Genomic DNA, 15,748 nt, shown 5'->3' with positions numbered 1-15,748 from the left:
ACAAGGAGGAATACCAGCCAGTCGACTACCTTTATACCTGGGCAGGTAGGTGGAGCCATGGGCGGAGTCGGAGGTGGTCAGCCCAGGTATAACAGCGCGACAAGAGGCGACCTCGTATCGTGATACAACAGTGATAACGGTGATAACAATACAACAGTGATAACTATAGTGTAACGATAAAAGTGGTTTACCACAACGCCAAAGAGGTATTTCAACAAGAACTGGGCACGCTTAAAGGCGTAAACGCCTCGTTAAAAATAGAAGAGAATGCAGTTCCCAAGTTTTTCAAAACAAGACCGGTACTATATGCAATTTGCCCAGCCGTCGAGGCAGAGCTGGAGAATGCAGGCGTGTTATCTAAGGTAGACTGGAGCGAGTGGGCGACACCCATCGTTCCGGTCATGAAGAAAACGTTAAACAACGGGCCAGAAATTCCAGAACGGGGCTTGCAGCGCGTGCAAGCCCCGTATTTGCACTTACCCCGCGCTCCTGCCGATCAGCTCCAGGGACGCCTGAACTTCCAGAAACTGAAACAAGAATCCCGGGCAGCGTATGACGTCACGCCGCCCAGGAGTGAAGCCAGCGCGGACCCAGGAGCGTGCAGTGTAAGTGAGACACGCCCCTTGAGGTCTCAGTTTCACTGGACACGCCCCCAATGTTTCTGTCAAGCTGCTTTGCTTTTTTACATGCAAAGCAGCAGTTTAAATAGGTTTTTAGAAGTTTTTTCAAGATTTTGGTAACTTTTATAAAATTTTTTAAATGTTTACATTATTTTGAGTAATCTGAAGTAGTTTTAAAGAGAATTAAAGCAATTTAAAGACTTTTAAAAGCCCTAAAAGAATTTTTTAAATTCCATTTATTTATTTAGCAATGTCGTCGTCATACGTGTCTTCACACTGTTCCCTTTGGGGAACTGTATGAAGTGGTGGAAGGATTTATGGCCGTGATTAATGCTCATTCCGTAACCGTAACCATCTTTGAACCAGCCATTAGGGCGGTTAGTCCTATGGCGGGAGGGTTTTACGGGCTCCCACAAGCTATACAAGGAGGGGGGGCCACCCACACCCACGGACGCAAATATCCCACTGGATGTCAACCCAGAATTTAGAGCCGGAGCTCCGACTCCACTTGCCGGGACTGTCTGGAGCGGGGTTCGAAACCCTACCCTGATCTGGCCCAGCGGCGGGGATCCTACCGCTATGACAAAGGCCCAATCCGATTAGCAACGTGAAATGGCAGCATAGGGCTCCAGTCACGGGGAGGGAAAAGGCGCAGGAAACGTATGGGGGTGTCACCTTTTGTGCGGAGTGGGCCTTTTGCGTAGCAGTAAGCATCCCCTCCGCTGGGCCAGAAGGAGTAGGGTTTTGAACCCCACTCCAGACAGTCCCGGCAAGTGGAGTCGGAGCTCCAACTTTAAATTCTGGGTGGACATCCAGCGGGATACTTGCGTCCGTGGGTGTTGGTGGCCCCCCCCCCCTCAGATGGGTTGTGGGAGCCCGTAAAACCCTCCCGCCATAGGACTAACCACCCTAATGGCTGGTTCAAAGATGGTTACGGTCACGGAATGAGCGTTAATCACGGCCATAAATCCTTCCACCACTTCATACAGTTCCCCAAAGGGAACAGTGTGAGGATACGTCCGATGATGACCTCTTGCGCAATGCACCTCCTTGGACCCTCAGTCGCAGATGCGAGGGGGCAAGTCGTGCAAGTGTTAAATTTTTTTATTTTATTGACATGTAAAATGTTGGCCCAATAATTCCCTTCCAAATGCGCTAGTACGGTCGGGGGTACTTACGCATCTGGCCGGATGAAATGCCGGTTTTCAGCATGCACAGTGCATGTGGGGAAAACCGGCATTTCCTGTCCTCTGAACGAAGGGGTTCAGAGGCAGAACGCGTGCGACTGCACATGCAGCGCGTGCGCAGTATAATTCGCCGCTTTCATTAATGCTTTCAGTGAGGTCCAGTCATTACAACTTACACATGAAAAAAGCATGGGTACAGTTGCTACAGAGGCTGCGGAGGAAGATATTTCTTATCGTGGAGCTTCTGAAAGTATGTATGTCTGTATATATTCCTTTGCGTGTTATGTATATATTCCTTTACTTATGTGTATGAATGTATTATTTAATTATGACTTTCAGAGAAAGTAACTTATTGGAAAATCATAATTAAAAACATATTCATAGTAAAGGAATATAAAACATACATACATATACGTAAAGGAATATATGTGGACATACATACATAACTCATTCTCACATTCCATTCACACAGCCACAATTGCTCCTTCTACCTACCGTTCTGAAAACCCTTTTAAAAAAAAAAAAAAAAAAAAATAATGTTAACTTTAAAACTTACTTAAAATTTCTTAAAATAACTTCCCTCCCTTTCCCAAACAAAAATATTGCATTTCAAAAGCTCCACGATAAAATATATCTTCCTCCGCAGCCAATGAACCACTTTACACTTGCTTTTTTTCAGTGTAACTTCTAAGGACTTAACCTCACGGGTTTCATGAATGAAATCCACGAAGTTCACTGCGCAAGCGCTGCCTGTGCAGTCACACGCGCTCGAGGTCTGGAAATGCCGGCGTTCCCCGCATGCGCTGTTCATGCTGAACGCCGGCATTTCCAACGGCCAGAAGCGTGAGTAAGCCGACCGTACTCACGCTTCTGGCCTGGAATTTCTGGCCCAACAAGTCTGAGGAGCCAAGGAAGGTTCGCATCTGTGGGGATTTCAAGGTGACGGTGAACCCAGTCCTTCACACAGTACAATATCCTCTCCCGAGGATAGAAGATATTTTCGCCTCACCATCTGGAGGGAAGCGTTTTACAAAAATTGACCTAGCACAAGCATATTTGCAGATGGAGGTTGAAGAATCCTCTAGGAAGTATCTCACGATAAACACTCACAAAGGTCTTTACCACTATAATCGACTGGTATTCGGAGTAGCATCAGCTCCGGCGATATGGCAAAGAGCGATGGAACAAGTCCTGCAAGGGATTCCGGGGACTCAGTGTTACTTGGACGACATCCTAGTGACAGGTGAAGATGACAGTGAACACCTCGCCAACCTAGAGCAGGTGCTCACTAGACTAAGAGAACATGGGCTACGAGCCAATCGCCCCAAGTGCGAGTTTTTTAAGAAACAGATATCGTATTGTGGCCACGTGATTGATGAAGAGGGGTTACATAAGTCCCCTGACAAAATTGAAGCGGTAGTTAAGGCTCCAGCGCCTGAAAATGTGTCGCAATTGAGGTCATTCCTCGGATTGGTGAATTACTACCATAAGTTTTTGCCGAATTTGTCCACTGAACGCCCTACTACAAACTGGAGTAGCATGGAAATGGAGCGATGAATGTAAGCGGGCCTTTCAGAAGAGTAAAGACCAAATCACTTCAAGAGAAGTATTGGCTCACTACAACCCATCACTACCGATAAGACTGGCGTGTGATGCGTCTCCCTACGGCATTGGAGCGGTACGGTCACAAATTCCTTGATGGTTCAGAGAGGCCGATAGCTTTTGCGTCACGCTCGTTAACTTCAGCCGAGCGTAACTATGCCCAGATTGACAGAGAGGCCCTGAGCCTGGTGTGGGGGGTGAAGAAGTTCAATCACGACCTGCACGGTCAGAAATTTACTCTACTAACTGATCATCAACCTCTCGTCTCCATTTTCAACCCTCAGAAGGGCGTCCCGATAATGACAGCACAACGGCTAGAGGTGGTCCCTTTTCCTAGGGGCACACCAATATGACATCGAGTACAAAGGAACTAAACAGCATGGGAATGCTGATGGATTGTCGCGCCTACCGTTGCCGACGGTGGAAGAAGCACCTGCAGTGGATCCAGTGGAGATATTCCACTCGACCATAGTCGAATGTCTCCCTGTGACGAATGCAAACATAGAAAAGGAAACACGAAATGACCCGACACTCTCCTGGGTCTATGATTTAACGGTGAAGGGATGGCCAGCACATGGCGAACCACTGTTGCCAGCATTCTCGCCGAGAAGAGAACAGCTGTCAGTGTGCAGAGGAACCTTGATGTGTGGATCCAGAGTAGTAATTCCACCCAAATTGAAGGATAGAGTGCTCAATGAGCTTCATGAGGGTCATCTGGGAGGGGTAAAAATGAAGAACTTAGCCAGAGCGTTTGTGTGGTGGCCGGGAATCGATAGAGAAATCGAAGAGATGACCAAGAGCTGTGCAGGATGCCAGAAGGTCCAAAACGCCCCACCACAAGCCCCTCTACATCCATGGGAGTGGCCCTCATCTCCATGGCAAAGGGTGCACATTGATTTTGTTGGTCCATTTATGGACTCGATGTTTTTAATTGCGGTGGATGCACATTCAAAGTGGCCAGAGGTAATAAAAATGTCCTCAACCACCACAGAAAAAACTATCACAGTCTTACGAACCATATTCGCCAGAAATGGGCTGCCTGAACAGATTTGCTCTGACAATGGACCACAGTTTGTGTCTGAAGAGTTCCGGAGGTTCTTAAAGAACAATGGTGTTAAGCATTACACATCCGCCCCATATCATCCAGCCACCAATGGATTGGCTGAGAGGTTCGTTCAAACATTCAAGAAGGCTATCAAGGCAATGTGTAATGAAGACATACCCCTACAACACAAGGTGGATAACTTCTTGTTTGCCTACATGCGACACATGCGGTTACCAACCAAACTCCAGCCATGATGTTCTTCAATCGAAGACTACGATGCCGCTTGGATTTGGTTAAGCCAAACATCAGAAGAGATGTGGAGAACAGGCAGTTTCAGAATATGAATGAAAGGCCGACCAGGAGTTTTAAGATAGGTCAACCAGTTTTGGCCTGGGACTACCGCACAGAGAAATGGCAGCCAGGAACGATCTGTACACGGCAAGGACCTCTAATGTATACCGTGGACGTTGGAGAGAGCATTGTAAGACGCCATGCTGACCAGATTCTAGAGTCACTGGAAAACGTCAATTCCACACCACGATCCGATACACCTGGTGATGAAACCGAAGTACCAATTGCATCTACCTCAGAATTGGTGATATTGGAAGCAGACGAACCAAACAACGACATTGATCCCGAATCAACTTTGCCAGAAGAACCTGATACCCCAAAGAGGCGTTATCCAGACAGAATCAGGAAGCCTCCTCAAAGACTGAACTTATAATTGCTTAACTTCAGCTAATGTATCTAGCAACTGTAATTGTAAATGTTATTTAATTATTAATCAAATGTTATGTACTGTTTAGCTAAAAGGGGAGGAATTGTAGTGTATGTACTTTGCAGAAGGAACTATATTCTGCAGCCCCTGTATACTGCAGTACCAGTAGTGACCACCCCTATATATAAGCCTGTGTAGTAACTTTTGCATAGTAGTTCCAGTTTGTCTCCACTCAGTAAAGACCTGTTATAACCAACTCCTGCAGTCCGTGTCTCAATTACACACGGACATAATAGGTTTATTCCTTTGTGTAGAGTGAAACAAGTAACTAACATGCCCATTTGACCTGTACATGCAAATGGTTTCCATTTCACCACTATTTTGAGATCCATCTACTATATGGATGTAAAGTTCTGCAGCTGTTCACAGTCTTTGATAGATTTCTGTATGAAAGTGTTTTTGTCTGTGAATCCCTACAACTGAGAACTCCCAGAAATTTGATTTTTTATTTTAAGTGGTTAAAAACAAGCAGCTTGTAAACAAAGAATTTTTTTGAAAGCTGCTGGTATCAAAGGCAAGTGTCAGGAGGTTCAAAGGAGGCCATAATTAAATCAAAAACCATTCTTACTAAATGGTAATTAACCCATTGCAGAATATATATGTTAAGTCTGTGTGTTCCAGTTATATTTAAGGTCAATTACTGACACAGACTACAAGAATAACTTTTCAATAGGTCTTTACTATTCGGAGGTTAGGGCTGTACTACCCAGCAAATTACTACACAGCACTTATATACCGGTGTGGTCACCACCGGTATTACCGTATACAGCAGCCAGAGAAAGTAGTACATCTCTTAAGGTGGAACAGGTTTAAGTTCTCTTAAGGTGGAACAAGTTACATACACCACAATATAGACACACACTGCACTTAGTATTTACTGATTTTGGAACCTCATTAGATGTTAGTTTGAAAATAAAACTACATTACATCCAGTGACCAGATTACAACAAGTATCTAATCCCCTCAGGTACACATCTTTGCAAGGATAAAATTACAGGAAAAAAAGGTACAGCATCCTGATTGTAGGAGACTTTGGCTCCCCTATGGGAACTTCAATTGGACCATTAAGAAATGACAGTATCACTGAAACTCTAATCCCATCAAATCTGGTTTGGGAGGCTGGCAGGGGAAGATCACTCCAATCTCTAACCTTGCTTGAAACCAGTTAATTTTAAACCTGGGTTTTCTTGCCTACCTCTTAATGTGCTCTGCATTACCTTAGATCTACATTAGAATTCTAGCATTTTCCCTACTGCTGATGTTAGGTCAACTAGTCTATAGTTATCTCTCTCTCTCCTTTCTTGAGTAGCGGGGTTACATTTACTACCTTGCAATCTGCAGGGACCGTTCTAGGATCCAGGGAATTCTGGAAGATCAAAACTAATGCATCCATTATCTCTGTAGCCATCTCTTTTAAAACCCTAGGATGCAAGCCATCAGGTCCAGGGGATTTGTCAGCTTTTAGTCCCAGTAATTTCTGCAGTACAGGGGTACTACTTCTTTACCAATAGTACTTTCTTTAAGTTCCTCATTCTCACTAGACCCTTGGTTCCCCACTATTTTCAGAATGTTTTTTGTGTCTTCTTCCGTGAGGACAGATACAAAGTATGGGTTTAACGTCTGTCATTTTATTATTCCCAAGTTATAATTTCTCCTGTCCGTCTGTAAGGGTCCCACGTTTACTCTTGCTAATCTCTTCCGTTTTACCAATCTATAGAAGCTTTTATAATCTGCTATTATGACTTTCACCTGTTTACTCCCATATTCTATTTTCTTTCTCTATCTGCCTGGATGAGTGCAGCTCCAACAACACTCAAGAAGCACGACACCATCCAAGTCACAGCAGCCTGCTTGATTGGCAGCCCATCCACCACCTCAAACATTCACTCACTCCACCACCAGCGTACCATGGCTGCAGTGTCTACCATCTACAAGATGCACTGCAGCAACTCGCCAAGGCTGCTTCGGCAGCACCTCCTAAAGCCACGACCTCTACCACCTAGAAGGACAAGGGCAGCAGGTGAATGGAAAGACCACCACCTCCACGTTCCCCTCCAAGTCACAGACCATCCTGACTTGGAAGTATATCGCCGTTCCTTCATCGTCACTGGGTCAAAATCCTGGAACTCCCTCCCTAACAGCATCATGGGAGTACCTTCACCACACGGATTGCAGCGGTTCAAGGCAGCGGCTCACCACCACCTTCTCAAGGGCAATTAGGGATGGGCAATAAATGCTGGCCTTGTCAGCGACGCCCGCATCCCATGAACAAATAAAAATCAATTGCTTGGTCCTTCTTTGCTGAATTCTAAAATCCTCCCAATCCTCAGGCTTACTACTCTTTTTAGCCACATTATAAGCCTCTTCCTTTAATCTACTACTACTTTTGCCGTGGAATTTTTAATTCCTTAAGGGAATATCTATTAATGGTGAATTATAGATTCTTTCTTTAAATTTTTGCAATTGCTTATCTATCATCATGTCTTTTAATCTAGTTTCCCAACCTACCTTAGCCAACTTGTCTCTCATACCCACATAGTTTGCTTTGTTAGATTTAAGACCCTAGTTTCGGACTTAACTGACTCACTCTCAAACTCAACATAAAACTATCACATTATGGTCACTGTTCCCCAAAGGCTCTTTTACTACAATTTTATTAATTAACCCTGTCGCATTGCACAATATTAGATCTAAAATAGCCTGTTACCTAGTTGGTTCCTTGGAATACTGATCGAGAAAACTAACTTGAATGGATTCCATGAACTCGTCCTCTGCACTGTTGCTGCAAATTTGGCATGCCCAGTCTATATGAAAATTAAAATCCCCTATTATTATATTACCCTTGTTACATGTATCTCTAATTTCCTGAGTTATACTGTGCCCAATACTACAATTACTGTTGGGGTGGGGGGGGGGGGGGGCGCGGGGCTGTGAATTACTCCCTACTGTTTTCTGCCGCTTGTTGTTTCTTAGCTCCACCCAGTGATTCTACATCTTGTTTTTCCAAGCTAAGATCCTTTCTCTCTACTGTCTTTATCCCATCCTTTATCAGGGCTACCCCACCCCACCCACCCACTCCATTCTTCATTTCTCTTCTAAAAGTCAAGTATCCTGGAATATTTAGTTCCCAATCTTGGCCACACCAAAGCTACAAGTGCTGACTCAGCTTCTTGTTCACAGTAATTAATAACTATTCAGATAAACATTTACAGCTGATTGACAGTTAACTGCCACTGACAGGCAGTTTCTGTTAACCAGTTTATTTTACAGTTTTTAAAAGTTCTAAGTTAAATTCAAAATGTTAAATTTCAGTTTTTACACCTAGTACTCATCCACTCTCTCCAAATTCCCAACATTAACACTCTTAAGTGCACTTCGTTTAAGACCACTCTTGCATTGTAGTCAAATACCACTGAATACTACTAGATTAAAATTGCAAGTAGCTTCAAATTGACAGGAAGTGTTCATTGAATAATTCATAATTACCCCAAATAGTTTCCCACCATTTATAACGGCAAGCCTACATTCCATGTCTTATGCATTACCTCATCAAAATTTATCTGCAATTTCTTAACCCACCCAGTTCAAGGGATGGAAAAAACAGAATGCATACGTTGTAACAAAATGGCTGGCAGTGATTTACAGGGTAGCAATATAATGACCTGGCAATCCACAAGAATAAGAAACTAATTATTGCCTCAACTGTATCTGTTACCTATGCAATCTAGAAGTGTTATTCTTTTCTTATGGTTACACAGCAGATAGACTACAGTAGTGTAGAATCAGCACCACACAAGTGAAACAGTAATGATGCTAGGATACCAAGCTTTTTATCTTGTAGTGAATTATGAGGAAACAAAACTACATTGCATTATAATGTATTATTTATTTTCAAACATGCAGGATGTACATTAAATACATTTCTCCCAAAATGATCAAGACCTGTCAGTGCTGGGATATAGAACAGTTCTCTATTTTAGGCGCCCAGTGTCAGCACTGAGTAAACATCCCTCTTCTTGACCCCAACTTGCCTGTTTTAAATTCCAACCTTTACTACACCACTGTAAATGTTTCAGTTTCTCCTCAACATAGGCACTCTCAATGTATTCATTTTAAAGTCCAATAAAGGTAATCCTCTATCATGAGCATCTGTTTCTGGCAATTAGGTAATCACAATTAGGCTATAAGGCTATATACAATTTCTTGTACGTAAAATGTCTGCCAAGTGGAGAAAGACTCATTTTACTTTTCTGCGAAAAGCAACACTAAAGCAAAAGGAAAACTAGACATTCCTTTATACTATTTATTCAAAGTCTGTCAGGAAGATAATGTTCTCAGAGTTAAAAAGCAGAGATCAGAAATAGCAGCAACTTAGTCACTTGGTCAGGCTAAAATAGCTAAAGTTATGAACTCTAGTTGGTTAACTGTACATTTTAAAACAGAACAATGGCAGAAAACAATAGTGGTATTGATGTTCTCCACCTTACTAGAACAATTCATGGAGGGAAAAAACCCACTAGTATTGATGCTAGTACCTGAAGCATCTTAAATTTGAGAACATCCACTCTGGTTCCTTCATCCAAAGTGCATCATTAAAATCATGGAATATTCAAATGAATCTGGGCAGACTTATTAGTATAAAGTTTACCTGTAAGCAAATCAGTACCACTTTTGCCATGCTCCTAAAAATTATAGGTTTAATATTTGACAAACTAATTAAAACTTTTTAGCACAGGACTTGCAGTGAAAAAGAATATAGTTTGAAAAAAATAGCTGCAACTTGGATTGCTAATGGTATTATAAATAGTATTATAGTCCCCCAAACTCTAGACATCGTCAGGACACAAAATAATAATGAATCACGAGTGATGCGTAAGCACGCCACCATCTTGAAACAGGCCAGGATCTCAATTCATTCCAGTTTCAGGTCAATGCCCTGAGGCAGGTTCATAAATATTCAATTAAACAATTTAAGCAAAAAATGAGACAGCATAGAGCAGATCTCCAGTGCAAGCATATATTAATAAAAGCATTAAACTTAAAACAATTACGTTAAATGCAGATGCCTCTCCTATAGCTTTCCACATGAAAGGAGAATTATACTGTACTGTACTTAATTTCCAGAAGGCATTTGATAAGGTGCCACATCAAAGGTTATTGCAGAAAATAAAAGCTCATGGTGTAGGGGGTAACATATCGGCATGGATAGAAGATTGTCTAGCTAACAGGAAACAGAGAGTAGGCATAAATGGGTCACTTTCTGATTGGCAAGATGTAACGAGTGGTGTGCCACAGGGATCAGTGCTGGGGCCTCAACTTTTTACAATTTATATAAATGACTTGGATGAAGGGGCTGAAGGTATGGTTGCTAAATTTGCTGATGACACAAAGATAGGTAGGAAAGTAAATTGTGAAGAGGACATAAGGAGGCTACAAAGGGATATAGATAAGTTAAGTGAGTGGGCAAAGATCTGGCAAATGGAGTGTAATGTGGGAAAATGTGAAGTTGTCCATTTTGGCAGGAAGAATAAAAAAGCATATTATCTAAATGGTGAGAGATTGCAGAGCTCGGAGATGCAGAGGGATCTGGGTGTCCCAGTGCATAAATCACAAAAGGTTACTATGCAGGTACAGCAAGTAAATAGGAAAGCTAATAGAATGTTATTGTTTATTGCGAGGGGAACTGAATACAAAAGTAGGGAGGTTCTGCTTCAGTTATACAGGGCATTGGTGAGACCACATCTGGAGTACTGTGTACAGTATTGGTCTCCTTATTTAAGGATGTAAATGCGCTGGAAGCAGTTCAGAGAAGGTTTACTAGACTAATACCTGGAATGGGCGGGTTGTCTTATGAGGAAAGGTTGGACAGGCTAGGCTTGTATCCGCTGGAGTTTATGGAGTTTAAAAGAGTAAGAGGTGACTTGATTGAAACATACAAGATCCTGAGGGGTCTGGACAAGGTGGATGTGGAGAGGATGTTTCCTCTTGTGGGAGAATCTAGAACTAGGGGGTCACTGTTTAAAAATAAGAGGTCGCCCATTTAAGACAGAGATGGGAGAATTTTTTTTTATCACAGAGGGTCATGAGTCTTCGGAACTCGCTTCCTCAGAGGGTGGTGGAAGCAGAGTCTTTGAATATTTTTAAGGCAGAGGTAGATAGATTCTTGGTAAGCAAGGGGGTGAAAAGTTATCGGGGGTAGGCGGGAATGTGGAGTAATCATATCAGCCATGATCTTATTGAATGGCGGCGCAGGCTCGAAGGGCCAAGCGGCCTGCTCCTGCTTCGTATGTCCGTATACCAGGGAACACACAATACATTATTCGAGTAGGGAAGTAGGGGAGAGTTTTGGTCCGGATAGCCGCAAGTAATCTTTGTCAAGGTGGAGCTACATTTAACCAAATCTGTCCTATTAAAACTACAAAACTAGAGCAGAAATTTAACTTCATAACTACTCTTGGGAGGGAACTGCTGTACAAAAAGGCCAATTTGACACTAGACATGAATGTAGCACCATATCACATCCTCAAGGCATCCCTGAATGATTCAAAACCATTGAACTACTTTTTGAAGTGCAGTCACTGTTATGTTGGCAAACATGACAGCCAATGAGCACACAGCAAATGAGCCCCCCCCACCCCCACCACCCCCACCAGAAGCACGGCTTGGACTATAAAAAAAAACTTTAAAAAAAATTCAAACATTTACCTCCTAAATACTTTTCCAAAATAAAAGAGCTGATTTAAACAGAGAATATGGACATATCCACTTGCATTCTCAAAACATTTAAAATGCAACAGCCAGAGCAGTGTTGCACATCTCCTTGCCAGAAAATTTAAATCAAAGCCAGGTAATACATACAAAGTACCACCTGGCTAGAAGTTTTACTTTTAAGTACCATTTCAGACCAATAACCAACAATACAAATGCATCCCAAGGTATCAGTACAGTGACTTCAGCAAGAGGTCAGTTTGGCCCTGATGTCTGAAGTATAGTGCCAAAACACACTTGGTGTGATAACCTTAACATGCCCTTTACCTTAGAGACCAACCCCACTTCTAGCTATGCCAAGAAAAGCTCAACAGGAAATTTGCAAAACCACCCCTCAGATTCCCTTTTCCCTGTCCCCTCAACCTCTCTGGATTGGGGTACTACGCAAAACTAAAAGCTGCTGTTAATGGAAATCGCGTTCGTGTCCATATTTCCACTCTCAGTATTACAGATTACGCAGGTCACAAGCTGCCTGTGCTCATCTAAAATACGTACAGAAATAGAAGGCGATATTTCCCCCCCGACTCAGGCTTTAAGTTGTGCGACACATCCCCTAGGCCCGGCCACTGACAGGATTCCAGAGGCTGGGAACAGACCAGGAACAAGTCAGATTTCTCGACTCATGAGCCTGTGACAGTGGCTCATGCTGTGGTTGTTGCGGCGGATTTGGCGGCCTGTAGCAGGCATTCAGTGATAGTTACAATGGACGGCCGGTTACTCGCCCTGCCCCGTCTTCTCTCTCACTCACCTCCGAGCAGCGTCACCCCCGCAGCAAAAAAACACCGCGCGGCCCGCAATAAATAAACACGTCACTGAGGAGCTGCCAACCAATCAGCGCCCACACAGTAACTGACCGGGCGAGGAGGAGGAGGGCCGGAGGAGAGGAAATTAGGGGGCAGTGGGAGAGGAGGGGGAATTGGGGGCAGTGGGAATTAGGGGGCAAGAGGAGAGGGGGCAATTAGGGGGCAGTGGGAATTAGGGGGCAAGAGGAGAGGGGGCAGTGGGAGAGGAGGGGGAATTGGGGGCAGTGGGAATTAGGGGGCAAGAGGAGAGGGGGCAATTAGGGGGCAGTGGGAATTAGGGGGCAAGAGGAGAGGGGGCAATTAGGGGGCAGTGGGAGAGGAGGGGGAATTAGGGGGCAGTGGGAGAGGAGGGGGAATTAGGGGGCAGTGGGAGAGGAGGGGGAATTGGGGGCAGTGGGAATTAGGGGGCAAGAGGAGAGGGGGCAATTAGGGGGCAGTGGGAATTAGGGGGCAAGAGGAGAGGGGGCAATTAGGGGGCAGTGGGAGAGGAGGGGGAATTAGGGGGCAGTGGGAGAGGAGGGGGAATTAGGGGGCAGTGGGAGAGGAGGGGGAATTAGTGGGGAGTGGGAGAGGAGGGGGAATTAGGGGGCAGTGGGAATTGGGCAAGAGGAGAGGGGGCAAGAGGAGAGGGGGCAATTAGGGGGCAAGAGGAGAGGAGGGGCAATTAGGGGGCAAGAGGAGAGTATAATGTATGTACCTTTAAGAGGGGAACTACTTTCTACAGCTCATGTATACTGTAGTACCGGCAGTGACCACACCTGTATATAACGCTGAGTAGTAATCTGTTGTTTCAGTTGCAGTCTGAACCACGTTGAGTAAACACCGTTGTACCGTTCTCCGCAGTCTGTGTCTGATTATACACGGACGTAACATTGGCGACGAGGCAGGTTCGAACCTACCTGCAACTCTGCATCACCTCCCGGGGATTCGTTCCTGGAGATCAGTGGATTGGAGGTCAAGGCCAGAGACTCGGGCGTCAACCACGGGCAACCGCCCAGTCATCCAGCAGAGACTCGGGAATTGCGGGGGAGGCTGTCGAGAGCCAGGCTTGGCTTTCCAGTCGAGGTGGTCCAGTGAAACGGGCTGGCAACAGGTAGTGCGCAGACCCTTCCCGGACGGCGGCGGGCTAGAGCTCGACCGAGCGGCACAGCAAAGGGCCGAGCAGCGTCGATGGGGAGAGAGAGAGAGAGGGCAGAGTGCACAGGGCGCAGCCGGTGTTCAGGGGCCGAGCAGCGTCGGAGAGAGGGAGAGAGAGAAGCGCGCGAAACCTACAGGGCGCCGCCATTGTCACGAAAACCGCCGGGAGCAGCGTCGGCAGCAGCGGGGGAGGAAGGAAAGCGCGGGAGACGCCATTTTAAACCACACCCAAAATGCCGAAGAGTGGCAGTATCACCGCATTTGACAATGAAGTCGAAGATTGGACTACATATGTCGAACGAATAGAGGTGTACTGCAAGGCAAATGAGGTGTTTGATGACAAGAAAGCGTCGGTATTGTTAAATTTAATGGGTGCAAAGACGTATGGTTTATTACAAAATCTAGTAACCCCAACGAAGCCAATGGAAAAGAGTTTTGAAGACATAGTAACGATACTAAAGGAACATTTAAACCCCACACCGCTGCTGATAGCAGAAAGATTCAAGTTTCACAAACGGAACCAGCATAAGGATGAAAGCAATGCTGATTATTTAACAGAACTGCGCAAACTATCGAAACACTGCCAGTTTGGAGCAGGACTGGCAGATACCTTAAGGGACAAGTTTGTGTGTGGGCTTCAAAGTGAAGGAACCCAGAAACGGCTTTTATCTGAAAAGGACCTTACGCTGGAAAAGGCTTTCAGCATAGCGGTATCATATGAAGCAGCAGCACGGGGCGCTGCAGAGATACAACAGAGACCGCAAGAATATGGCACAAACGAAATGTCATATGGAACAGAGAAGTGCTATCGCTGCGGCAGAACAACACACGACCAGAATGATTGCTGGTTCAAAGACAAAGTGTGCAGACAGTGTGGAAAAGTAGGACACATAGCACGAGTCTGCAGGTCGGGAAAGAAAACCAGCAATAAGAAACCGACCAAAGGGAAGTACAAGAAGGTACATAAGATAACGGAGAATAGTTCAGACGAACAAAAGAGTGATAACGACTCCGAAAGCAGGGAACTGAGTTGTCTGAAACTACATAATGTGATCACAACGGAGGATCACCGAACCATTTGGGTCACTCTCAAGATAGCAGGAGTCCAGGTAAAGATGGAATTGGACACAGGATCAGCTCTAACAGTAATAAACCGACGGGACTACAAGCGGCTATTCTCACACATACCCTTGAGAGACACAAAAATTATTTTGAAGATGTACACGGGGCAAAAAGTCTACCCCAAAGGAAAAATAAGGGTGACCGTTATATATAACGGTAAGGAAACACCAAAACTAGACCTGTATGTATTGCAAGATGGAGGACCACCATTACTGGGACGTGAATGGATCCGGAAAATACAACTGGATTGGCATTCCATACAGGCACTGACTGTGGCTGACAAAAAGGATGACGATGTCACACCTGGGCGACTGTCAAAGATCCTAACTGACGCAAAAGAAGTGTTCCAGCAAGGACTCAGAACACTAAAAGGCATGACAGCAATGATTAAAATTGAAGAAAACGCAAGCCCAAAAATTTTTAAGGCCAGATCCGTCCAGCCGTCGAAGCAGAGCTGGAGAGTCTGGAACATTCAGGTGTACTGTCCAAGGTAGACTGGAGCGAGTGGGCTGCACCCATTGTCCCTGTGATGAAAAAGTCGTTGAGCAGCACGCCTGGGGAACCAAGGAAGGTTCGCATCTGTGGGGACTTTAAGGTAACAGTGAACCCGGTCCTTCACACCGTACAATATCCGCTTCCGCGGATTGAAGATATTTTCACCTCGCTACTGGAGGGAAACGCTTCAC

At 44.8% G+C, this 15,748-nt stretch overlaps 1 protein-coding gene across 3 annotated transcripts in view; it reads right to left on the bottom strand.

Moving 5' to 3' along the window:
* pja2 (praja ring finger ubiquitin ligase 2) overlaps window positions 1–12,828 on the bottom strand; it is a 115,878-nt gene extending 103,050 nt beyond the window's left edge. For 2 of the 3 annotated variants that reach the window (XM_085987473.1, XM_085987482.1), the window contains exon 1: window positions 12,496–12,741. The gene's annotated coding sequence lies outside the window, so the exon portion shown is untranslated. The other variant, XM_085987466.1, reaches the window with a different exon arrangement.
* Window positions 12,829–15,748: the final 2,920 nt, after the last annotated feature.

The sequence above is a fragment of the Somniosus microcephalus genome, chromosome 1 (assembly GCF_052327205.1).
Source record: "Somniosus microcephalus isolate GS21.2 chromosome 1, FLI_Smic_1.0, whole genome shotgun sequence".
In the NCBI taxonomy this organism is placed as follows: domain Eukaryota; kingdom Metazoa; phylum Chordata; class Chondrichthyes; order Squaliformes; family Somniosidae; genus Somniosus; species Somniosus microcephalus.
This window is presented reverse-complemented; position numbering and strand designations above follow the sequence as displayed.